We start from the raw sequence: 25,347 nt of genomic DNA on the forward strand, positions 1-25,347 counted from the left end.
GCTTGCTGCTGTCAGCACAGACCCCACTTCAGATCCTCTGTCCTTCTCTCTCTGCCCCAACCCCCAGCCCCTGTCTCTCTGTCTCAAAAATAAACAAAATAAACATTTAAAAAAAGGAAAGAAAGAATTAGTCTTAATATTAGGTGACCTCTAAGTCGTCAACTGCCCAGGCCTCTGTGGCCACCTGCACTTGACCCGTAAGAAGGAAAGGCAGTGGTTTGACACTTCAGAGATCCCTCCCAGAGTCCTGGCAGTGTGGACATTGCCCCGGTCTGCTATGAGCAATTCAGCTGAGGCAGGTACAGTCAGGGGTGACCAAGAGCTCACATATCCCCTGAAGGTGTTCCTACGTCCCCCGAGGCCCTGACACACTGCACAGCGGCCGCACGACTCACTCTACTCCTCACAAGAGTTGTTGCCAAACAGCCAACATGGATGCACAATGAGATGTTTCCAATATTCTCTCGTTCTTGGGCATTGAGAACACAGAGTCTTTAAGACGGAGCTTTATATTTATCCACTGTTATAAGTGTCAGTCAGCCAAGTATCTGGAACATCAATTTACAAATTATCAAAAACTTTAATCATCTTCATAGCTCTAAATAGACTAATTTCATTTCTGGGAAACCATTTTAATGAATTAATCTACAACACAAAAGAAGCTTTTACGGTCAAAGGGTTTTGTTTTGTTTTTGTTTTTTTCTCCACATATTTATATAAGTGAAAAACAGAAAATAATCCTCAAGCTACAACTGAATGAGGGAAAGGTTAAGGGGACATTTGGGGCCTATTAAAAGCTATGTTTGTCCAGACTTGTGCTTCTAAAATTTATAGATATACAGGTGAGTGTGCACACATACGCAGATTTATATGCATATTGATTTGCAATAGAAAAAGAGGTAAAAAATATATAAACAATAAAACATCCATGAATAAAAAAATAAAACATCTGTACAATAAAATTTAAAAATTTCATAATTCTATATATTTGTTTTACAACAAGAATATGCTACTTTTTGGGGGCGCCTGGGTGGCTCAGTCGGTTGAGCCTCCGACTTCGGCTCAGGTCATGATTTCAGGGTTCATGGGTTCAAGCCCCGCGTCAGGCTCTGTGCTGACCACTAGCTCAGAGCCTGGAGCCTGCTTCAGATTCTGTGCCTCTTTCTCTCTCTGCCCCTCCCCTGTTCATGCTCTGTCTCTCTCTGTCTCTCAAAAATAAATAAATGTAAAAAAAAAAAAGGAATATGCTGTTTTTTATAATTAATACTTTAGAATGCTATTTAAAAAGACCAAAGCCATAAATCTTCATAAGAAGAGGTAGGCTTCTGATCTGGTTCTGGAAAATGTCTCCTGTGTCCCATGTCCCTCAGTTTACAATTAGAAATATGGCAGGTGTCCCTCCATTTACTTCCAAAGGCATGGCACAAAGGTGCAGATGCCTGGCATATGGAGTTGTACACGGACCACCCTGTTTATCATCCTTCCCCAGAACACAGCACCAGACTCTTCTCTACCCAAACTCCAGATAGTCTCCACCAACAGATCAGAACCGACACACAAGGGGAAACCTACCGTGGTTCCTCAAATCTAAGATGCCACTGGGTACAGGAGGCATCAGTGAAACAGTACTGGTTTATCTAGGGAGAAGAAATTCTCTGTTTCATGTGCACATGGACTGCAAGATGTATTGATTTCCAACTACAATGTTAAAAATGGGCCTTTCAGAATGAGTAGAATGCTGCCATGCCCTCCCTGGTCTGTGACGGCCCCTCCTTTCTCACCCTCCCCATGGAACTCCGTACTTGCTACCATACCACTTCTTGTTAAGAAGCCACAGCATGGGGTGCCTGGGGCTCAGTTGGCTAAGCATCTGACTTTGGATTTCGGCTCAGGTCATAATCATGGTTTGTGAGTTCAAGTCCCGCATCAGGGTCATGCTGGTAGTGCACAGCTTGCTTGCGATTCTGTCTCCCTCACTCCCTGCCCTTCCCCGCTACTCGCTCTCTATATCTCTCTCAAAATAAATTTAAAAACAAACTTAAAAAAGAAGAAGAAGCCACAGCACAGACACAAGTCAGTAGGCAGGGCCCACTCAGTCCACGTAGCTGGAAGAATAGGGGCTGCGGATCCAGAAGTTGCTGGCAGATTCAAGTAGCCCAGAGGCAGTGTGGGCTGGGAGGGGGGCAGGATGTGGGTCTCACACAGACATTCCCCCAGCATAAGCTTCTAATTTAATTGCGGACAAAAGCTTCAAAAGAATCAGCCCTTTCAGTTTACTGTGCTTCATGCCCCCCTTCCTGAAGACCATGGCAACTACAAATAGGCTTTAACTTTCTTTCTCCTGTCCACAAAAAACCCAAGGGACAAAACACCCCCAAAGTTTGAAAATCATTGCTGTGTGGGCTTAAGCAAGTAAATAGTCCCTCTGAATCTATTTCCTCATCTCTAAAATATTTGCAACACTTTCTCATAGATGGCTTGTAGAGATTCAAGTAAATAGGGCACCCAGTGCCTGGTATCCAATGGGCACTCAAGAAATGCTAGCCGTTGCTGAGAGTCGTGTGTTGATTAATGCAGTGAAACTATTAACACATCCTCTAGGGGGTGAGCTTGACCTGAATGGAGCCTAAATCCAGAGATAGGAATAAGTGTCTGAATGGCTGCATGTCCAGATATTTCAGAACTGTTTCTTGCAATCTACTTTCCTTGAAAATAAGTGCACCAGGATGCACTTAGAAATTTAAGAAGGTGAGCGAGACTTCCTGCACTGGGCAAACTGGCTGCTTCGGAGACAGCGTATGCAATAGTGGCAACATGGCGAACAGAATTCAAGTACTTGAGCCGCATATGCCCCAGGAAGGTCTACTCAATATCCAGGCAACACGGTGAATGGGACTTAGGGGCAAGCGCAGCCATAAAACCACTGGCGGGTCACAGAATTTGGGGAAACAATTGTCACAAAGCCCCTTAATTCCCTTCTCTCTCTCTCTTTTTTAACAGAATGGCCAAATTGGATTAATTTGCAAGTCTTACTCAGAGAGTTAGCTCTAAAATGACTAATTATCACTCCTTTACTAAGAGAGTCAGGTTGTTGTTGTTTTTTTTTATTCCAAAATCCTAAACTCAGATAAAAGCTGCCCACATGGAAGTGGAGTGGGCGTGGCTTTCTCAGTCTCTGAGCACCCCCCCCCTTGCCCCCCCCAATGAAACACACAAGGCTGCACAGACTGTGTTCAAACAAAAGCAGCAGAAGGACTATCTATTCAATAACCTGCATAATCAGCCTCGGAATTAACAGGAGTTGTTAGCCTGGGCCTCTGGGACTGCGTGGATTCATACTCCCAGCCTGTAAGTTATTCTGAAGGGGAAGCAAGAACCCAGGTTCAGGCTGGAACACACTGATTTCGTAGCATGTGTGCAATTACATTTGGAGAATGGGGTTGCTGTTAGAAACAGATGCACGGGGAAAAGATGCAAGAAATATCATAGTCATTGGGGACCATTTGGTGCAGGGACAGGCAACGCACCTCCAATAAGGTGGGATACATTAATAGACATCTATAATATTTAATAATGAAGAAGCAAAACATGAAATGTAGCTTTTGTTCAGCACTTATTAATTAACCACCAAGAACTAATTTTTGTGCTGGACTCTGGAGATGCCAAGATGATTAAAACATGCTTTACCTCCAAGGGACTTGCTGTCTAGAAGCATGAGGACAAGAGGTACAAATTAAAGGAAAACTCATCCAAATCATCGACAATGGAAGCCTAAGGTGGATGTGGCTTCTACTATGGGTTAGGGCGGCAAAGGAGGGGCAGGAGTAGCTTCGTAGAGGAAGTGTGGTTTAGTGGAAAGGACATAGGCATATCTATGAATCCAACAGTATAGCATATAGAAAAGAAAGATCACCACACCTGGCTCACCGTCCTCAGTGAGTCTGGATAGCTGCGAACTGATGCAAGATAATCTACTGAGAAACAAGCTCGTATGGAGAATGGTGCAATCACATTTCCCCACACACGTGTTCACGTGCACACACACAAGCATATGCACACACACGCGCACACATTTTGCTCATGTTGGTTACCTGCGTGGCCTGTGTTCACAGGAGCTTTCCTCCTCTCAGGGAGGAAATGTAAAGCTTCCACATTCTCTGCCCTCACTGGCCTCACCTTCTGCCTCCTGTCTCCCTCCAGCTCTGCCTTCCCTTGCACCACCACACTTCTCTCTGCCATGTCCATCTTTGATATCTGTGCCTCCTCATTTCCAGAATGAGCTGCCTGTCAGCTCCTAATCCCATCATGTTCTCATCCCCAGATATTAATCCTCTTGTATCTCTAATCTTTCCTGTCTATCATGATTCTACCAACAGCCTAAGTCCAAATAACCAGGCTGAATCCGGTCTTAAGTTCCCCATTCAAATTTCTAACCAACAGGGAACCTCTCAAACTGAATCATCTGCTGGGCCTTCTAACAGGTGCAAGATGGAGTTGTGACTTTTCCACCAACCTGTCTCCCCTTCCTGTATCTGATCTCTACCCTGCCATTATTCCATTATCCGTTCATTCCTTCCTACAATATGTATTTGTTAAGCATCTATGTGTGTCAGACAACATGATAAGCACAAGGAATATAATGCCTGCTGTCATCAACTGATGGGAAAGATAGACATTAAACACAGAGTCCTCAATTACAAACACAATTATGGCCATGGAATTTTCTACAAAGGAAAGATATATGTGTAATGAGAGCATATAAGAATGCAAGGAAAGCTTTCCAAGGGAGCAAGTTCCAACATATATGCGGAGATCTGAAGACTAGGCTGACACTAGGTAGGAAAAGATGGGTTGAGGGTTCTAAACAACAACAACAACAACAACATTTATTTGCAAAGGTCCTGGGGTAGGAGGGAACTTGGACTATACATAGATCAGTGTATCTACAGCACAGGGAACAAGGAAGACATGATGTGACAAGAGAGGTAAGTACAGGCCAGAACTTTCTGGGCCTTACTGGCTGATAGTCCTTGAAATTTTAGTAGTAAATTGACTACCTTTGACAAACATTTATTAAGTACCTATTCTGCAATAGACACTTTTCTAGATGCTGGGGACACAGGAAATATGGCAGAAAGTGAAACAGAGTCCTGAGCCCATGGAGCTGATATACTGGTCCCACAGGCTCCTGAAGGGTGCTTGGCAGAACCACTCTGAGGTGGTGAAAACGGGTGCGGGGGGCCACTGTGGTCATCCAAGTGTACATGATGACAGACTGCACTAACACTGAGCAGAGAAGAAAAGAGACAGTGAATTAGAAGGATACTGTGGGAGGTGCCATCAGTAGAACTTAGTGATGGATTGGTCAGGGAATGGTTAGTTTTTGTTTAAGGTGAGATTTTCGGTTGTTATTTTAAGAAGGGAAAGTCATGAAGGAGGAGGCATAAACCTTGAACAGGGGGAAAGGCTCTAATGGGAAAGAAAAGACTGGCTCTACAAAAGAGAGAAGGAGCTGTTGACCATTTGAAGGTTCCTAAGAAGGTTAGAGAGGGAGAGTCCCAGAGCCCACACACAGAACATGACCTTGAGAGAACAAAGAGTGCTCAGTAACCTTAGCAGGAAGGTGGTGAGGAAAGATACGGGTAAGTTGATTAACTTTATACCAACAAGTTAAGGAATTCTGGTCCAGGAATCTCCTTTTTCTTTTCCCTATAGAGAAAGAGAGCAGGCCATTTGGTGACAGTGATGTGGAAAGAGGTAAAGAAAGGTAAGAAATTAGAGGAAATCAGCACTAGGGAGATGGGAAAGAGAAACTTCCAGAATAATTTAGTCAGATTTCTAGGTAGACGGAGGGCCCCTCAAAGTCAGTGATCCTAAGTAGATGCGTGTGGTAGGCAGAAATGTCCCAAAATATGTTTACTTCCTAATCCCTGGAACCTAAGCATATAACCTTATAAGGCAAAAGATACGATTAATTTAAGGATCTTAAAAGGAGTTTATCCCGGATTGCTGGGCTGGGCCCGACACACAATCACAGGCATCCTTAAAAGATGAAGGCGGGGGGAATTTTGAGACAGAGACACAGGAAGAAGGCCATGTGAAGACAGCGGCAGAGGCTGGAGTGGCATGGCTGCCAGTTAAGACTGCTGGCACCCCTGGGAGGGGGAGGAGTAGATTCTCCTCTAGATCTCCTGCAGGGAGTACGGTCTGGCTGACACCTTGATTTGGGCCCAGTGAAACTCATTTTGGACTTCTGGACTCCAGAACTATGAGAGAATAAATTTCTGCTCTTTTAAGCCACCAGGTTTGTAGTCATTTGTCACAGCAGCCACAGGAAACTAATACATGCCAATCTACCCAGATGTACTGCAGTGAGGCTTTCTGCAGGGCTCAGACGTAAGCACAAAGATACAAATGACATATTCACTCAGGGTTAGGGGATGGCCAGGTGGGTTTGAAGACAGGGATAAGGAGGTTCTGGACTACAGCAGGAGTGTTAATGGGATGGTGAGCAGGGGCAAGAAGAGAGGAAGGGGCAGTCAGTTAGAGAGAGAGCAGAGGGCTCAATGGACTGCCCACCTACCACCCATGGCCAAGCAGGAAGCCTTAGAGTCCTACTCAGCCCTTCTTTTGTCCCCAGTATTCAACTGGTCAGGAACCCTGGCCATGTGAGCTCTTTAATGCCTGTCACAAATATTCATCTCTTGATGAGTGGGCCTCATCATCTCTTCTGGGGCTCTTGCCACAATCTCATAACCAGCTTTCTGCTCTCTGGTCTTAACGTTTTTCAAATTCTTCTAGATTGATGAGAGTTATCTTCCTGGAATGCATATTTAATTATAATTAATTATAATGTTGCTCCCTAGTCAAAAACTCCCCTCCCTTTGCCAATAAATATGTTTCCATATGTGGCTGGTAAAAGGATAAAGTCCATAGCCTTGAACTAGCATGGAAGGGCATTGAGATTCTGGCTTTCCTCAGTTTCATCTCATGGCCCAAGCTATGCACTAGCAACCTGGAAATCCTTGCCATTCCCAGATTATAGGACTCTTTTCCTTGCCTTCAATCCTCTGGTCTTGTTCTTTCCTCTGCCAATGTCACTCTCTCCTCAGGCTCTGAAATTCAGCTCAAGATTAGCTTCTCCCATGTTCCCCCTAATAATAAGTGTTAATGTGTACTAAGTTCCAAAGTATTAGACATCATGTTAAATCCTTTTCCTAGAATTACCTCATTTGATCCACCCAATGAAGTAGGTACTATTATTATTATTATTATTATTATTATTATTATTATTATTATTCCCATTTTATAGAGAGGAAGAAATGGGCTTAGAGAGGCCACAGAATGGAGTTGCAGAATGAGGATTTGAACACAAGTCTCTTAGGCTCTAAAATTAAACCATCAACACTGTTTTACTGGACCCAGTGGGGATAACCACACCTCTCTTGTGCTTCAGAAGCCTGTGTGCTTACCCGTAAGGAGCTGTAGTAATGACTGTAAAAGTTATGATAACTAATGTTTAACCTCTTTCTATGTGCTGAGGATTCTGATAGTCTCTTATAGGTTTAACTTCTTCATTATTTCTATGTTTTTAGACAAATAAATGGAAAGTAGGAGGGCTCAAGTTACACAGTTAGCAAGAATAGAACAGGGATTTAAATCCATGCTGTCGGGGCGCCTGGGTGGCTCAGTTGGTTAGGCGTCCAGCTTCAGCTCAGGTCATGATCTCCCGGTTCCTGGGTGGGTTCAAGCCCCACGTCAGGCTCTGTGCTGACAGCTAGCTCAGAACCTGGAGCCTGCTTCGGATTCTGTGTTTCCCTCTCTCTCTGACCCTCCCCGGTTCACGCTGTCTCTCAAAAATAAATAAAAAGCATAAAAAATTTAAAAAATTAAAAAATAAATCCATGCTGTCTATGGGGTGTCTGAGTGGCTCAGTTGGTTAAGCATCTGACTCTTGACCTCAGCTCCAGTCTTGATCTCAGGGTTACGCCCCATGTTGGGCTCCACATGGAGCCTACTTAAAAATTACACACACACACACACACACACACACACACACACACACACACTATATAAATAAATCCATGCTGTCTAATTCAAAAAGCCACAGTCTTACCTTATTCTCTCTCTCAACCCAAAGTCTAAAATAAGGCAATGGGCAACAAATGTTTAAAAGGAGTACAAATGGGTGTCATTAATATGTAGACGATGTTTACAGCCAAAGGAATGGACGAGCCAAACTCAGACTGTACGGAAAGGACAGAAAGGTCACAGGACTGAGTTTGGGGGAGTACAACATATAAAATAGTGGGTCTCAGGGTGCCTGGGTGGCTCAGTTAGTTAAGTGTCCAACTTTGGTCATGATCTTGTGGTTTGTGAGCTGGAGCCCCACGTTGGGCTCTGTGCTGACAGCTTGGAGCCTGGAGCCTCCTTCGGATTCTGTGTCTCCCTTCTCTCTGGCCCGCCCCCCTGCTTGCTGGTACTCTGTCTCTCTTTCAAAAAAAAATTAAATAAACATTAAAAATTTTTAATAAAATAAAGCAGTGAGTCTGGGCAGCTTTGTCTCCAGGGGGCATATGACAAGGTCTGGAAACTTCCTGGGTTAGCACAACAGGTGTGTGGGAGGTGCTATGAGTCTTCAGTGGGTGGAAGTCAGGGATGCTGCTAAATACCCTTCAGGGCACAGGACAGCTGTCTGCAACAAAGAATTATCTGATCCCAAAAGTCTGAGATACAGATTTAGAAGTCAGGTAGAGAGAAGAAGCAAATAAAGCCACAGCCAGAAAGAAAAATAAATAGAACCGGGAAGACATGAGAGGAGAGTGTTTTGGGAAACAGAAAGTGGTTAGCTTTCTCTGATGCTGAAGGATGTATAAGGGGAGGATGGAGACGTGTGTACTGACAACACGGAGACCACAGACGAAGCTGGAATAACCAGTTCAGTGGAGGAACAGGGCTAAATCCAGGCTGATGGGGTTAAGAAGTGAATGGATGGTGAAGATGTAAGAAAAACGATGTGTAGACAGAACTCTCTGAAGCAGGGAGCAGAGAAATGAGGTAATGGTTGGAGGAGATGTGCAGTCCTAGGACCTTTGGGGTTTTTTAGTGATGGGAGATACTGAAGGCGCTGCCTCCTCCCCAGCCTGGACCCCTGACCCGCCTTCTCAATGGTGCCCTGGTTCCCTCTCCTCCAGCCATGACCTCGTTTCTCTGCCTACTTCCATTGTACCCCTGGGTTTGTCAGCTCTGCAAAAATCACATTACCTATTCATTTGGCTCCTACAACCAGGCTCTTGAAGGCTGATGGAGAAAATTACAAATCTAGTCTGAAGTTTCCTCCTAGGACTGTGTGTTTTCTAAACTGGGTATCTGTCACTACGCAGTCTTTCCAGTCACCTTATGGACTTCATGCTTACTCCTGCCCTTGTTTCCAGCCTCTTCCATCTCCTCAGTCCTCAGCCCCATCCTTGCTCCTCTCCAGATAAGCCTGCCTCTACCTACTTAAAAAACACTTGTTGAGCATGTTTCTGGCCAACATGTAATCAAGTATGTTTATATATTACTTTTTTAAAAATTGTTATGTTTTTTATTTATTTTTTGAGAGACAGAGAGAGATAGTGCAAGCCAGGGAGGGTCAGAGAGAGAGGGAGACACAGAATCTGAAGCGGACTCCAGACTCCGAGCTGTTAGCACAGAGCCTGACACGGGGCTCAAACCCACAAACCCGTGAGATCATGACCTGAGCTGATGCCGGACGCTTAACTGACTGAGCCACCCAGGTGCCCCTTTTATGTGTTTCTTGAAGCACGGTCTGTGGGACACCTGTGCCAGATATACGTGAGGCATTTCCTAAAAATGCAGGGCCCTCGGCCCCAGCTCCTCACCCTCTTACATGCACAGGATCAAATGCTCTGGTTGGGACCCAGAGAGGTACGTTATAAACAAGAACTCAGGAGATGCTGATGTTTATTATAATTAAAAAAAAACAGTGTTAGATATCATTTGATCTTTTCAATAATCTTGTGAGGGAGATACTACTATTAAAATATGAATCATATGGAGAGCATCCTATGTGAACTCCATCACCTTCATTTCTTATTCATCAAAGTGTTGTATATTTTCACCAGTTTCCTTTGCCCCGCCCTCAAATAAAGAAGTATTCCCTCCCACCCCCATTAAGAATAAGTCCTCTTCAAAATGTTGTCTTTGATCCATACCCTCCTTTCCTCTTCTTGGACTTGAATCTACCAAATGATAATGACAATGATGGTAGTGTTAATTATAATAGCTATAATTTGTTGATAACATAGTATGTACCAGCTACTTACTTTGATAAGTTTTTTTATTTGGTTCATCTAATCTTCAAATATTTCTTCTACTACTTTCTCTTTTTCTTTGTCTGGTATTCCCATTATACCTATGTTATGCCTTTTGTAATTGTCCCACAAGTTTTCGATATTCTGATCTTTTTTTGGTCCATTCTTTTTTTTTTTTTTTTCCTTTGCATGTCAGTTTGGAACACCTCCACTGACATATCATCAAGGTCACTGATCCTTTCTTTGGCCATGTCCAATCTACTGATGAGTCCATCCAAGGTATTCATTATCTGTTAGAGTGTCTTTGGCTTTTAGCATTTTCTTTTGATTCTCTCCTAGAATTTCAGATTCTTTGCTTACATTACCATCTGTTCTTGCATGTTGTCCACTTTTTTCTTTACAGTCCTTAGCATATCACTCACAGTTATTTTAAATTCCTGGTCTGAGAGTTCCAAAATCTCTGCTCTAAGTCTGGTTCTGTTGCTTGCTTTGTCTCTTCAGACAGTGTTTTTTCTTGCTTTTTAGTATGCCTTGTAATTTTCTGTTAAAAGGCAGAGATGATCTACAGGGTAATAGGAACTGAGATCAATAAAATATCAGTGTGAAGTTTTATGTTTATGTGGCTAGCAGCGAGGCTGTGTTTAATGTTTACTGTGGCTGTGGGTGTCAGAGGCTTCAATTCCCTCCAGTATTTTTATTTCTGTCTCCTCTATTATCTTTGGTTTTCTCTAGAAAGGCCCTCTTAAATAGAGCTTGTGTCTTGAATCTCTTGTGTTTATAATCCATTATCATTTTGCTGGAGCCCTGTTGATGAGAAAATAGGTATTGGGAAGGGGAAGCAGTCTACACCTTATGACTAAATCTCCGTGTTTTTACTGGGCCAGAGTCTCTGGGTTGTGTTTTTCAGAACGTTCTTGGCCTTTTCCCCCTCTCCCCTTATATGAGCTAGGAGGTGGCTAGAGGTGGCTAATTGCCCTTTCTCCAGCTCATATGAGGCTCTAGTAGTTTCCTTTGAGGGCAGATCATACTACAGAGACTGTTCTGGATATGTTTCAAAATGGTTATTGCTTCCCTCCCTCTGCCTGAAGCAGGAGAAAATTTTTCTCTCATCTTCACCAAGTGAGAACATGGTGGGGCTTCTAGAGGTAAAATTCACAAAAGTGTGGGTGTGCCTGGGTGGCTCAGTCAGTGAAGTGTTCGACTTCAGCTCGGGTCATGATCTCACAGTCCATGAGTTGGACCCCTGCATTGGGCTCTATGCTGCTGATAACTCAGAGCCTAGAGCCTGCTTCAGATTCTGTCTGTCTGTCTCTCTACCCTTCCCCTGCTCGCTCTCTCTCACTCGTTTTCTCTTGCTTTCTCTCTCTCAAAAATAAACAAACATTTAAAAAAAATTTTTTTTAATTCACGAAAGTGTGGAGATCCCTCAGTACTGGGCTCTGAGGAGCTTCATTCCCAAGCGAGTCTGTACTTTGCTTGCCGCTGTCAGTGACCATTTAAGTGTCCCTATCAGTTACTGTCTCTAGCAACTTCTGCTCCCGATAAGCTTCTCAGTAGCCCCTGTCCCTACAGGCTGGGGGCAAGGAGCGGGCCGTTTGTCTTGTGCCCTCAATTCACTGATGGATATAATTAGAGTTCTTGATTTTCAATTTTTCAGCGTTTTTCTTGGGAGGACAGGAGTGGACTTCCAAGCTCTTTCTATGTCAAAGCAGAAACTGGAAATCCTTATCTAATCTTCACAACCCTCTGAGTTAGTATTTTTCCAAACTGACAGGCAAGGAAACTGAAGCTTAGCAAGGTTAAATTAAGTGGCCCAAGCCGATGCAGTCAGTGAAGGGTTGAGTGGCTCTGTTGCCACCAAGATGATAACATTAAATTGGGATTCAGGCAGAGTCCTGTGCTAGGAATCCAAGTACAGACTGCTTTGGAAAGAGGCCAGAAGGTGTGTGCAAGCATGTGTGTCCCCTTACAGGTACATGTGCAGAAACTCTGGGATGTCAACTGACTTTGAGAAGGGAAGGGGTAGAAAGTCGGTGCCAGAATCTTTGTCTTTACCATAGTGCCAGTGCCATTCCATTGTCAGAAAGAACAACTAGTTCTAGGGCTGAATTTAAACAGGCACTCCTAAGAAATTGACAACTATTTATTAAATGCCTACTATGTGCCAGGCACTGTGACAGTACGGAACAGACACAGTGCTTAACAAAGCAGTGTCCTTACTTTCATGGAGTTGACATTGTAGTGAGGAGAAATAGCTAGGAAGCCCACAAGTTAAAACATGTCAGGTGGTGATAAGTAACTACAGAGAACTAAAGTAGGATAAATGGGATTGAGCGATGCAAGTATTGTTTTATAAGATATGGTAAAAAATGGGCTCTCTGACAAAAATGATCTTTGAGGGGCACCTGGGTGGCTCAGTTGGTTAAGCGTCCAACTTCAGCTCAGGTCATGATCTCACAGTTTGTGAGTTCGAGCCCCACGTCTGACTCTGTGCTGACAGCTCAGAGCCTTGGGGCCTGCTTCAGATTCTATGCCTCCCTATCTCTCTGTCCCTCCCTTGCTCATGTCCTTTCTCCTTCTCTCTCTCTCTCTCTCTCTCTCTCTCTCTCTCTCTCTCTCTCAAAATAAATAAAAACACTTAAAACGTTTTACAAAAAAGATAACTACACAAGAATAAGACTTGCCAGTTGTAAGTTTAGTAACCATGTGATAAATACTTCTAGTCAATACTCTGGCCTTCCGCAGACAAAGGACTATGGAAATTCAGGTATCAGTGAGAGTCAATTGGAGGGATAGTTTTGTGTCCAAGGGGGCACATGAAGTCAGAGTAACTTGGCAAAGGTTATATATACTCTCTAAAAGTAAGCTCTGAGTCAGGCTCTTACTCAACTTCCTACTTGATCAGGTATAATAGAAAGTGATGTAATGTACATCAAGAGCCTGAAAACTATCTGGTACAGAGACTTGGGGTTCTAACCATGAAATTGATTTAAAATATAGAAAAGCAATGTCCAGGGGCACCTGGGTGGCTTAGTTCATTAAGCGTCTGACTTAGGCTTAGGTCATGATCTCCCAGTTCATGAGATCAAGCCTCCAATCAGGCTCTCTGCTGTTTGCACAGAGCCTGCTTGGGATCCGCTGTTTCCCCCTCTTTCTGCCTCGACCCTGCTCATGCTTTCTCTCTCTCAAAAATAAATATAAAGAAAAGAAAAGCAATGTCCATAGGGCAGGGATTTTTGTCTGTCTGACCATAGCTATATTCTCATAGCTTAGAACATGCATTATACATGCTAGCCTTAATAAATGTTTGGTGAATGAATAAATAAATAAATGAAAAGGGTTTTCTTTATAAAAATTATTTAAATTGCTGTATAAGTCTAATTACATGAAATAGGAGTTGGTGTTTTGATTTTTTACTTTGCTTTTCTGTTTGGAGTGTCATTGTAACTACTGTATTATAAATGATGGAAAATAATTGCATATGTTAAAAAAATAAATTGTGTTATATTAAAAAATAATGAAAAATTTTTAAAAAATTATAATATTTTAAAATTTTACCTAAATCTCCTAGAGTAGGCTACTGTTTAAGTAAACTATGATCCATTTACTCTTTGGATTTAACTCTATTTTAAAAAGCAACGGATGGCTTAAATGTTTATAACACCAGAATTAAAATCTGACCCATAAACTAATTAGATATGGAATGGGGACTTATTATTTTCATTTTAAAGATGAGAGGATTATAAGGCCACACAGTGACTTCTTGGCATTTTAAAGCTACTTAAAATACATAAATGATAAAAATTCTTTTGAAGAGGATACAAACAAATGGAAGAATTCATATAGTGAAAAATTTCCATACTATCTAAAGCAATCTTCAGAATCAATGCAATCTTTATCAAAATACAAACAGCATTTTTCACAGAGGTAGGACAAATAATACTAAAATCTGTATGGAATCACAAAAAACCCTAATAGGCCAAGCAATCTTGAGAAAGAAAAACAAAGTTGGAGGTAGCACAATCAAAGATTTTAAGATATACTACAAAGCAGTAGTAATGCAAACAGTATGGTACTGGCACAGAAATGGACACATAGATCAAGGAACAGAATAGAGAACCCAGAAATAAACCAGTGCTTATATGGTCAATTGATAAATAACAAAGGAGACAAGACTATACAATGGAGAAAGTCTCTTCAATAAATAGTGCTGGGAAAACTGGACAAATATATGAAAAGAATGAAAATGGACTACTTTCTTTTACCATACCCAAAACTAAACTCAAAATGTATAAAAGACCTAAATGTAAGACATGAAACCATACATCTCCAAGAAGAAAACATTGGCAGTAATTTCTTTGACATTGGCCATATAAAAATTTTCTAGATATGTCTCCTTAGGCAAAAGAAACAAAAGCAAAAGTAAACTATTAATACTATGTCCAAATAAAAAGCCTTTGCACCACAAAGGAAACCATCAACACAATGAAAAGGCAACCTACTGAATGGGAGAAGCTCTTTACCAGTGATGTATCTGACCAGGGGTAAATATCCAACATATATAAAGAACTTATATAACTCAACACCAAATAATAAATAATCTGATTAAAAATGGGCAGAAGACAGGGGTGCCTTGGTGGCTCAGTTAACTAAGCATCTGACTTTTGATTTTGGCTCAGGTCATGATCTCATGGTTCATGAGTTTGAGCCCCCTGTTGGGCTGACAGTGCAGAGCCTGCTTGGGATTCTCTCTCTCCTCTCTCTCTCTGCCCCTCCCCTACTCTCTCTCTCTCTCTCTCTCTCTCTCTCTCTCACTTGCTTTCTCTCTCTCAAATAAATAAATAGACTTTGAAAAAAAATGGGCAGAAGACCTAAACAGACTTTCCAGAGAAGACATACAGGTGAAAAGAGGCTCAACACCACTCATCATCAGGGAAATGCAAATCAAAACCACAATGAGATATCACCTCACACCTGTCAGAATGGCTAAAATCAACAATACAAGAAACAAGGATGTTGGCAAGGATATGGAGAAAGGGGAACCTTTTGCACTGCTGGTGGAAATACAAATTGGTACAGTCACTGTAGTAAACAATATGGAGGTTCCTCAAAAAATTAAAAATAGGGGCACCTTGGTGGCTCAGTCAATTGAGCACTCAGCTTCAGCTCAGATCGTGATCTCACGGCTTGTGAGTTCAAGCCCCACACTGAGCTCTGTGCTGACAGCTGAGAGCCTGGAGCCTGCTTTGGATTCTGTGTCTCCTTCGCTCTCTGCCCCTCCCTCACTGCTCTGTCTTTCTCTGTCTCATAAATAAACATTAAAAAAATTTTTTTAATTAAAAATAGAAAATACCATGTGACTCAGTAATTCCACTACTGGGTATTTACCCAAAGAACGCAAAAAAAACCCAAAAAACCCAAAACAAAACAAAACACCAATCTGAAAAGATACCTGCACCTGTATGTTTATCGCAGCATTATTTACGACAGCAAAGATATGGAAGCAACCGTGTCTATCTATGGATGGATGGACGAAGATGCGGCATCTGTATATACAATAGAATATTGCTCAGCCATAGGAAAGGATGAGGTCTTGCCATTTGTGAGAACATACACGGGCCTAGAAGGTATCATAATTCAGACAGAGAAAGACAAATGCCATATGATTTCACTTATATGTGGAATCTAAAAAACAAAACACATGAATAAACAAAAAGCAGAAACATCACTAAAGAGCAAAATATAAATATATAGAATATAATTATATAAATATAAAGAACAAACTGATGGTTCCCAGAGGGGCGTAGGGTGGGACAAAATGGATGAAAGAGAGTGAGAGACACAGGCTTCCAGTTATGGAATGAATAGGCTGAAGAGTATAGCATAGGGAACACACACAATGATATTAAGTGTCCACTTCGGCAGCACATACACTGTAGTCAAAGACATTGTAATAGTGATACATGGTGACGGATGGCCGTTACCTTGTAGGGAGCACAGCATAATGTACATAGTTACCAAATCACTATGTTGTACACCTGAAACCGGTGTAACACTGTGTCAACTATACTTCAATTAAAAAAATAAAAAATAAAAATTTAAAAGTGAAAATGAAAGATGAGAGGATTACAAGGCTACATAATGACTTACTGGCATTTTCAATGTACTTAACTCGTACCTGATGAAAGTTCTTTCGGAGGCAATAAGAGCTATATGTTGTCTGCTAAACAATTCTATGATATATTTGAAAATGATTTCTAGGCCTTTAGGAAGATAGATGTGGAAACAATACTAGTTCCCATGCAAGAAAGCATGAGACCAAAGAATGCCCACAGACAGGGGCCAGAAATTCCAGCAAGTCATCTATCAATTTGGGAAACATTTATCAACTGGCCAGTGTGCCAAGCCTTGGACAGGCCGTGGGAATCCAGAGATAGCCCCAGCCCAGATTTCTGTCTCTTTGCAGAATCTCATTGGAGAACAGGGATTTAACACATGAAGGCCAGAGTGTGTAAAGGACCGAATAAAGGGATGTGCCAAGTGTGAGAGAGCTCGGAGACGGGGCAGGGACACAGACTCCAAATGAGATGGAAGTTAGACGTGGGTGTCAGGGGCTGACAGCACGTGAAGGACCCATGAGGTGACACACCCAGTGTGCTTTCTGGAACAGCCCTGAGATTTTAGGGGGCAAGCAGCTGACTTCTGTCTGTCCCTTCCACGCTTCTGCTCCTGGAGCCACACAAGATGCTGCATAGAGAAAATGGCAGAAAACCTGTCCTCACATGTTTCCATCTTCGCTCATCATCATTTATGGCTCTGTGCCCTTTGTCACGTTTCTGTTTCACTCAGTATTACCTGACCTGCGTGATGGGGACGAGAGCAGTGCCCACCTTGTGCGATGGGTCAGAAACTGACAGGAAATTAGTAGATTTGTTTATTTACGTGCCAAGCATTTACTGAGTGCCTGTTGTGTGTCAGGCATTGTACCCAGTATTGGCGACGAAAGAAATGGACTGTCCTGTTTCCGTGGAACTTACAGCTAAGAGGGAGAACATTAAATAAACGACTAGCCTAGCTCGTATGTGGAGGTGATAGTTGTGGTTCCCTCTGCCTGCTCAACACCCCCGGTGCTGCCTTCGTCACAGTATAATTTGAACCCGTTTTTGGTGAAACTGCTGTTTGTGGGAGAAGGTCACAAAGCCAGCGGTGAAGCCCAGCCAACCCCCTGGCACCCTCACTGACCAGAGTTCTGTTTGTGCCCACTAGGTACCACATATCCAGCAGCAGTGAAGTTTCTCCGTCTTACTTTATAGTCTTCCCAGTCATGTTACAATGACTGGAAAGAATTAGACGAGCCTGTCTCTCCCCTCACTGGTGGGGCTGGACAGACAGCCGAGTGGTCAGACCGAAGCCAGGACGTCTGCTCACGTCTACAGAGGCCCGGGGCTTGTGACTCACCGGCCACGGAGACGTGGAAAGCGCACCCTACTACCTTCTTGGCTCAGAAGGAAGGGACATTGATTGAGGGTCCATTACATCCCGACACTGTCTGGGGAATTTTATATAAATTATCTCATCTGATTCTCAAAATAACCTTTCTCATCCCTACTTTATAGATGAAGGAACTACGATTCAAAGATATTAAGTGACTTCTTCACCCAGCTGGTAGAGGCAGAATTTGAGCCCGGGTCTGCTAACTCCAAAACCATGTTTTTTCCACACACCCAGTGTATGTTCTAAATAGGCAACGTAAGCTAGAATGGGGAGAGTAATGAGATAGAGTCCTTGCTGAGGAAGAAAATCGGCCTAGAAATAGGAATGCTCTCTCCTTCCATAACCCAGGTGCCCACCAGTGACACCGTCAAATTCCAAATGATCACTTTTAGAAATATATATTAGAGCTAATATAAACACACACGTGTGTGTGTGTGCATGTGTGTGTGTGCAGAGAGACAGAGAGGGAGGGAGACATGACTTTAACCCTGTAATTCAATCCTTGAAATTAATAATAAGGAAAGGCTCACAGATGCTAACAAAGATTTATGTGTTGTGTTCATCGCAGTGTTTTTTCTAATGAGTAAAGAGAAAAAAATGAAAAGGAAAACTGGAACTACCTATCTTGCCCAACAACAGAGGAATGGTGGAATAAATTATAATTCAGTGGAATAGTGGAGTATTACAAAGTCATTAAAATTCATGCTGTGGAATAATGTTTAATTGCGTTGAAATATACTCATAATATAATGTTCATGAAAAATAAAAGAGGTCATAAGACCCTATATATAGTTTGATTCCAATATTTGTTGAACAACGACATATATATTTAAAATCTGGAAGGAAATGTACCCAAATGTTAATAGTGATTATCTAAGAGGACGTTTTTAATTTCTTCTTTCTCCCCCTCTGTATTTATCCTTTTCTATATTTTCCAACACAAAACAAGGGTGTGCTCTGTTGCTCAAATCCCCACAGAGCATCTGGTTCTCAGACTCAGGGCTTGCTTGCTTCGAAGGAAACTGTTTTCTGTCCTTCCTGGTAGCAGAGACCAGAGATTGGGGCTGAAGACGCCTGAGGACCCCGGGTCTACCCCAGGCACTCACAAGGCAAGCTGGTTCTACTCTCCTTACAAATGAGTTCAGATGGCAATTAAAAAAAAAAACCACTAAGTATTGAACAAGAGGTACTGCTACTGCTTTTCAAATGTGCTCTTTTAACGGTCCTTTTAGGATCACATCCTCACAGAGGCATTTTACAGGGTGAGTTCCTGAAGGGAAGGGGCTAGCATAGCATGTCTTTTACCCCCTAGTTTGTTCATTTATTCATTCATTCATGTAAGAAAATTTACTGTGTCCTTGCTGAGCTCTATGCACTAATCAAAGAAGATACAGTGAAACATTAAGCAGGGAAAGTTAAAATAGAGGTCTGAGGAAAGAGTAGAGTGGACTTCACACATACCTTCATCATCAACCCCTGTCTCCCTGTAAGCGTGAACCACCCAAAGAGACAACTCAAAGTAACCACCTCTATAAATGTCTTTCCTCTCTTCTCAAATCAGCATTCCCCCCCCTCACTTCCTGAAAACGACTGTTTTCTTATTGGCACACATGCAGTAATTCTAGCACCTAGCATGTTGCAAAATAGCTCTTTCTGTATCATTCTTCTCTGCTTGCTGAACGTGCTTCCATAAATGCAAGCCTCTCTTCTTGTATGTGTGCAGTTGGCTTACTCTAGGTCACATGCAGGAAATGACAGAATTTCCCTAGGGTACACAAATGAGACCACCATGATACCTAAACAAGTAAGTATCTAGGTGCTCCTATAACGCACTTGGGATCCACCAGTGTACACAGACTACCGGGGTTGGGAAGTTCTGCTGTAGATCTTGACCACCTGATACCAGGCACCAGGCCTTAAATATTCATCTCAAGACGCTCAGAGCCTAGTATGGTGCCTTTCACAGCTAATGGAATGTTTCATCCCAGCTAATCGAACGTTTACCATGCAACTTACAGGCGACTAAAAACCCTAGAGTATTTCTGCTGTTTGTTGAATGTGCTGCTATAAATCCAAGTATCTCTTCTTGTACATGTGCAATTGGTTATTTGGATCTACGTAGGGGACTTTCTGTGCTCCTCCATTAGCTTTCATCTTGCTAGAGCTGGTTAATCAGTTTGACCTCCCCAAATCCTACGATGTCTAGTCCTGATATAAAAATATACGTCTCCCTTCCCCTCAGTGGGTGTGGTCACCATGGTGACATGCCCAGATCGGGCTACTGAAAGGAGTGCTGACTGGAATGTTATAATCACCTTTGCAACTGATACAGATCAAAAACATTAAAAGGTCCATATCCTTTGTGTATGTAATTATAGTTCTGGGACTCTATTCTACCAAAATAATATCAAACAAGGAAAAGTATATGCACAAAAAGACCCCACCTTTTTTTACTCCATTATTTATAATGGTGAATAACACATGGAAAAATCGTAGTATCTTTTAAGGGGCATGATTAAGTTCAGGTGACCATAAGAAAAGAAAGTTTTCCCATTCACTAAGAAAATTCCCAAGAACAGGCTTGCAACAGCATTTTATTTTGAAAACCTCTCTGAGCTTCTGGTGTAGCTCAGGCCCCATTAGATGCTAATACATACTGTTAATAAAGAGATAATGAAAATAGCTTAGAAACAGGTGATTAAGAACATGGAATAATTAGTTATTAAAAAGATACTTGTTTGTATGGTATTGATAAGAGATATTCTCAAGCAAACAGCCCTTTATAAATGAGGCTTTCTTCCTTTGACTGGCAGACTATTATCTAAGCTAGTTCATGCATATATGCCTTAAATTAAAAATAAAATAGGGGCGCCTGGGTGGCTCAGTCGGTTAGGCCTCCGGCTTCGGCTCAGGTCAGATCTCACGTTCGTGGGTTCGAGCCCCGCGTCAGGCTCTGTGCTTACGGCTGGCTCAGAGCCAGGAGCCTGCTTCCAGTTCTGTGTCTCTCTCTCTCTCTGCCCCTCCTCCTCTCATGCTCTGTCTCTCTCTGTATCAAAAATAAATAAAACATTAAAAAAATAAAAAATAATAAAAATAAAAAAATAAATTAAAAATAAAATAAAATGATGGTATTATGAATTAGCAGCTTAAAATTTTGTCAATGACATTTGAGTGCCTCCTCCATGTAGGGCCCCATGGGAGGTGCTGGGGATACAGCAGCGAACAACACAGATAAAACTCCCTGCCTGTGGAGCTCACAGTCTAATGGAAGGGGCAGATTGTCAAGTTGACAAGTAAAATGGCACACTATGTGGCAAGAAAGGCAACAGGACAAAATTTAAGTGGGGAAGGACAGGAAGTCCAGCCCGAGAACTGAAGCGGGAGGGAAGCTTCGGATCGGGTGATCTGGACGGCCTCCCTGAGAAAGGGAGCAGAGACCTGAAGGCAGTAGGAGAATGAGCCGGACAGTTGGCTGGGCCACGAGCATTCCAGGGAGCAATTCGGTTTTAGCAATACGATTTTATAGGATTAGTGCGTTACTTTTGTGCAGGCAGTCCATGCCCTGCATTCCTTGTCACTTTCAATTACCCATAAGTACACCCAGCTCATTCATCAAAGAGAGATTCCCAGGTCTCTCCCTTCTGGCAGCCAGAGACAGATTCCCTAGTCTGTGCCAAGGCTGCCGCGCTAGAAGCCGCCGGGCAGCCCCACCCCCTTGTCCTTGGTCTTCGCCACGTGGTGAGAGTGCAACCCTGCACCCGGTGGTCCCATTCCCTTCCCCACTGAGTCTAAAGGGGCATTAAAATTCACATTTGTTGGTACCTGGTGAGTCTGTATTCTCTGCTTCTCTGTATTCACTCATGCAGAAGCAGAATCATCCACCCTCAGAGTCACTTTCAGAATGAAGAATGTAATCTTTAACCAGATTTAAGGAGTATTAGAATTGTTTTGTGGTTAGGGCCTCAAGATTGTTGTGTTTGGAGTGAGGGTGTTAACAAAGAAGTGCTTCTAGGTATGTATTAATCACTACATATATGTTTTTAAAATCACCATGGCATTTGTAGTTTCTGATCACCTGCTGATGTTCCAATGGATGACTTCCTGCTACACCTGCTGGCAGCAGAGGTAATTTTTAAGGTGCAGTTACACGGAGGACACTATAAGCTCCAGGAGTGCAGAGCCCTGTCTGTTTTTCGCGCCATCGTTCCCCTCAGTGCCTACCCCAGTGCTCAGCATGGAGGAGACACTCCAGGAATGCCCATGAATAACTGGATGACCCCAAAGACGACGGCTCTGGTGGAGCAGAAGACGTGCATGCTGTCATGGGAGGGGGCAAGTACAGAGACCACAGTGTCTGAAGCAGGAGACGAAGTGGAGGCATGAGCCAGATTCCTCCCCCTCTAGCCTCTGAGATGAGGGGAACCCAGGCTGAGCGTGCATTTAACGTGCAAGGGTAGGGCGAGGGCAGGGAGATGAAGTGCGAAAAAATCACTGGCATGGAGTTTGGCCCCTTCCCCCACGTACATGTTGGATTACTTTGGTCAGTCTACTTAGCACTTTGGAGACTCTGTTCCATCCTCTGGAAAATAGCGGTAACAATACTGACCTCACAGGGCTGCTATGAGAATTAAGGAAGATAATGCATATAAAGCCCTTGGCACAGAGACTACTACCATAAAACAGTCATAGCAGATCCTCAAATTTTCACTTAACATGTACATGTTGAGAGGCCGTATAGCGCATGGTTGGGAGCCCGGATCTGGAACCAGGCTGCCTGAGTTTGAAGCCCAGCTTTATCACTTAGAGCTGAGCAGTCTTAAGAAAGTTACTTAATTGCTCCGTGCCACAATTCCCTCATCTGTGAAAAACCGGGTAACAGTGCTTTCTCATAGTGTTGCTCTGAGGATCAAATCAGTTAATAAATGTAAACCACTCAGAACAGCATCTGGCTCGCAAGCATTATTATTGTCTGCAAGGCATTTTTCCTGTTTGTTTCTCACTTTGATTCTTCAAGGGCTGGTGGAAAAGATGAACATTTATGGGAGTGTGCAGATATGTTGATGTGATGACGGAGGAGTTTGTGTTGGATGGGCTGGACCTCTGCCTCACGTCTACACTGGCTCTCAAACGCAAGCAGACACCGCACTCACCCTGAGCGCTTGTTAAAACACAGGTTGTGGGAACCCCAGCCTCAGAGTTTCTCATTCAGTAGGTCTGGGTGGGGCTTGAGATTTTTTATTTCTAACAAGTTCTCCGATGTTGCTGAGGTTACTGGTCCAGAGTCCACACTTGCATAACCACTGGGGTGCAACAAGAAAGTACATCCAAGAGAAGGAAGAAGGAGGGATGCGTAAAGAGATAAGAGGTCTGAAAAGGACTAATGGATAGGAGTAGAAAGAATAATTTGTTCATTTATTCATTCAACAAACATTTACTCACTGCTCACTGTGAGCATGGCCCTGTAGTCACCCATCAGTTAGGTGACTAAGAGTTAGCTGAGTAGAAACGACAGTGAGTTGGGAAGGACTATCAGTCATGGATTTAAAACAGAATAGCGTTTAAAGAAAGCATCCATGTGCCCAGCAGGCCTAGCTCCATATTGTGTCCCCATTAGGTCTAACTCAGGCATCATTATTGTGGCGGAGAGAACATATATGAAATTTACCATCTTTAAGAGTACAGTTCACTGGCATTAAGTACACTCATATTTTGTGCAACCATCACTACCATCGCTCTCCAGAAGATTTTTTCATTTTCCCAAACTCAAACTCTATACCTGTTCATCAAGAATTCCTTATCTCCCCCCGCCCCAACCTGTTCCCTGGAGCCCCTGGCAACTACCATTCAACTTTCTGTTTCTCTGGATTGGACTATTCTCTGTACTTCCCCTAAGTGGAACCAGACAGTATTTGTCCTTTTTGTGACTGGTTTGTTTCACTTAGCACAATGTCTTTAAGGTTCATCCATGTTATAGATAGCATATGTCAGAATGTCCTTCCTTTTTAAGAATTAATATTGCACTGTATTTATATATCACATTTGGTTAGCCAATCATCCATCAGTAGATGTTTGGGTTGTGTCCACTTTTGGCTGTTGTGAATAGTGCTGCTATGAACATGTCTGTACAAATATCTATTTGAAACCCTGCTTTCAACTGTTCTGAGTATATATGTCTAAGAACCATTTTAAAACAGGTACATTTTGTTTGGGTGACAAGGTACTTTTCCCTCATCCCATCATCTACCTTTTCCCCACTTAGAACTTTATTCCTCCTGACACTCAGGTACCCAGACCTCTCTTGGGAATCTTATAAATCATCCACACCTCCAAGTAAATTAGCACGACAAGGACTAGGGGAATTTATTTCAATGCTTTACAGGCTAAACCCATGCATGAACCTTCCTTTCCCTATAATGACAACCTTACCGATACACCGTCCACACATACTTGTGCCAGAAACTCATTAGGTACTATTCAGAAACAAAACAATTTAGTCTCTGGATTCAGACATCCGGTAGAGGAACCTGGCCTTAGTATTTACTAGCTGTTTACGCAAATGATTCGATCTTGCTAGTTTCGATTTCCTGATCCATAAAATAGGGATACTAGTTTCTATCCATTTGGCTGTTCGGAGAACTAAAGTAAGTACATTAATTAAATTAAGATGAGATAAGCCAAAACAAGATAAAAAAAAAAAAAAACTAAACCCAATGCCTGGCATATGGTAAGAACCCAGCAAATGTTGGGCCTCCTTAGTATTATAACTGGGTGATTCCCCAAGGTGCACAGAACATCACAATGAGCATGGAATTAACAGTCCTAGTAGGCTAGAGGCCCAGAATACATAACAATGGACCTTTCTTTAAAACACAGGATTCAATGGGACACATGGGTGGCTCAGTCAGTTAAGCGTCTGACTTTGGTTCATGATCTCGCGGTCTGTGAGTTTGAGCCCCACATTGGGCTCTGTGCTGATAGCCCAGAGCATGGAGCCTGCTTCGGATTCTGTGTCTCCCTCTCTCTATGCCCTTTCCCCAGTTGCACTCAGTCTCTCTCTCTCTCAAAAATAAATAAACATTAAAAAAATATTTAACACAGGATTCAAAATGACAACCTGGCTACAAAGGATTAAGAGATGTCTGTGGATGGGGAAGATATTTCGGGGCAGGATCCTCCGTGGAACCCACAACTTATACCAGCATTCCCCAGCAGTCAGCTATCTATGGGCATAAGTATTTTTTCTTGAGCTCTCTTTTTTTCTTCTGAGTTTGTAAACATCAGATAAAAATGGATTCTAGAACAATGGAAATTTGTGATGAGAAATGGCTGCAGCAAATTTGGCCAGGCTTCATCCTAGGATGGCCCCAGGCCTTCTGGGACATATTCGGAGGACTGGATGGCCTTTTTCTAAACCTCTGAAAGGGGATGATGTTCCCGCCACTTCCCTTGGAAGAATATTCCACGGTGAAATATGACTCACTGTCAGGGCCCTTGCCTTTGAGATTCTCTTTCTTCTCCTGACCCACTTTCGTCTGGC

At 42.7% G+C, this 25,347-nt stretch overlaps 1 protein-coding gene across 1 annotated transcript in view; it reads right to left on the reverse strand.

The window, feature by feature from the left end:
• SPON1 (spondin 1) overlaps positions 1–25,347 on the reverse strand; it is a 258,449-nt gene that overhangs the window by 213,143 nt on the left and 19,959 nt on the right. The window lies entirely within an intron of this gene.

This window comes from Suricata suricatta, chromosome 11 (genome assembly GCF_006229205.1).
Source record: "Suricata suricatta isolate VVHF042 chromosome 11, meerkat_22Aug2017_6uvM2_HiC, whole genome shotgun sequence".
Classification (NCBI taxonomy): Eukaryota; Metazoa; Chordata; class Mammalia; order Carnivora; family Herpestidae; genus Suricata; species Suricata suricatta.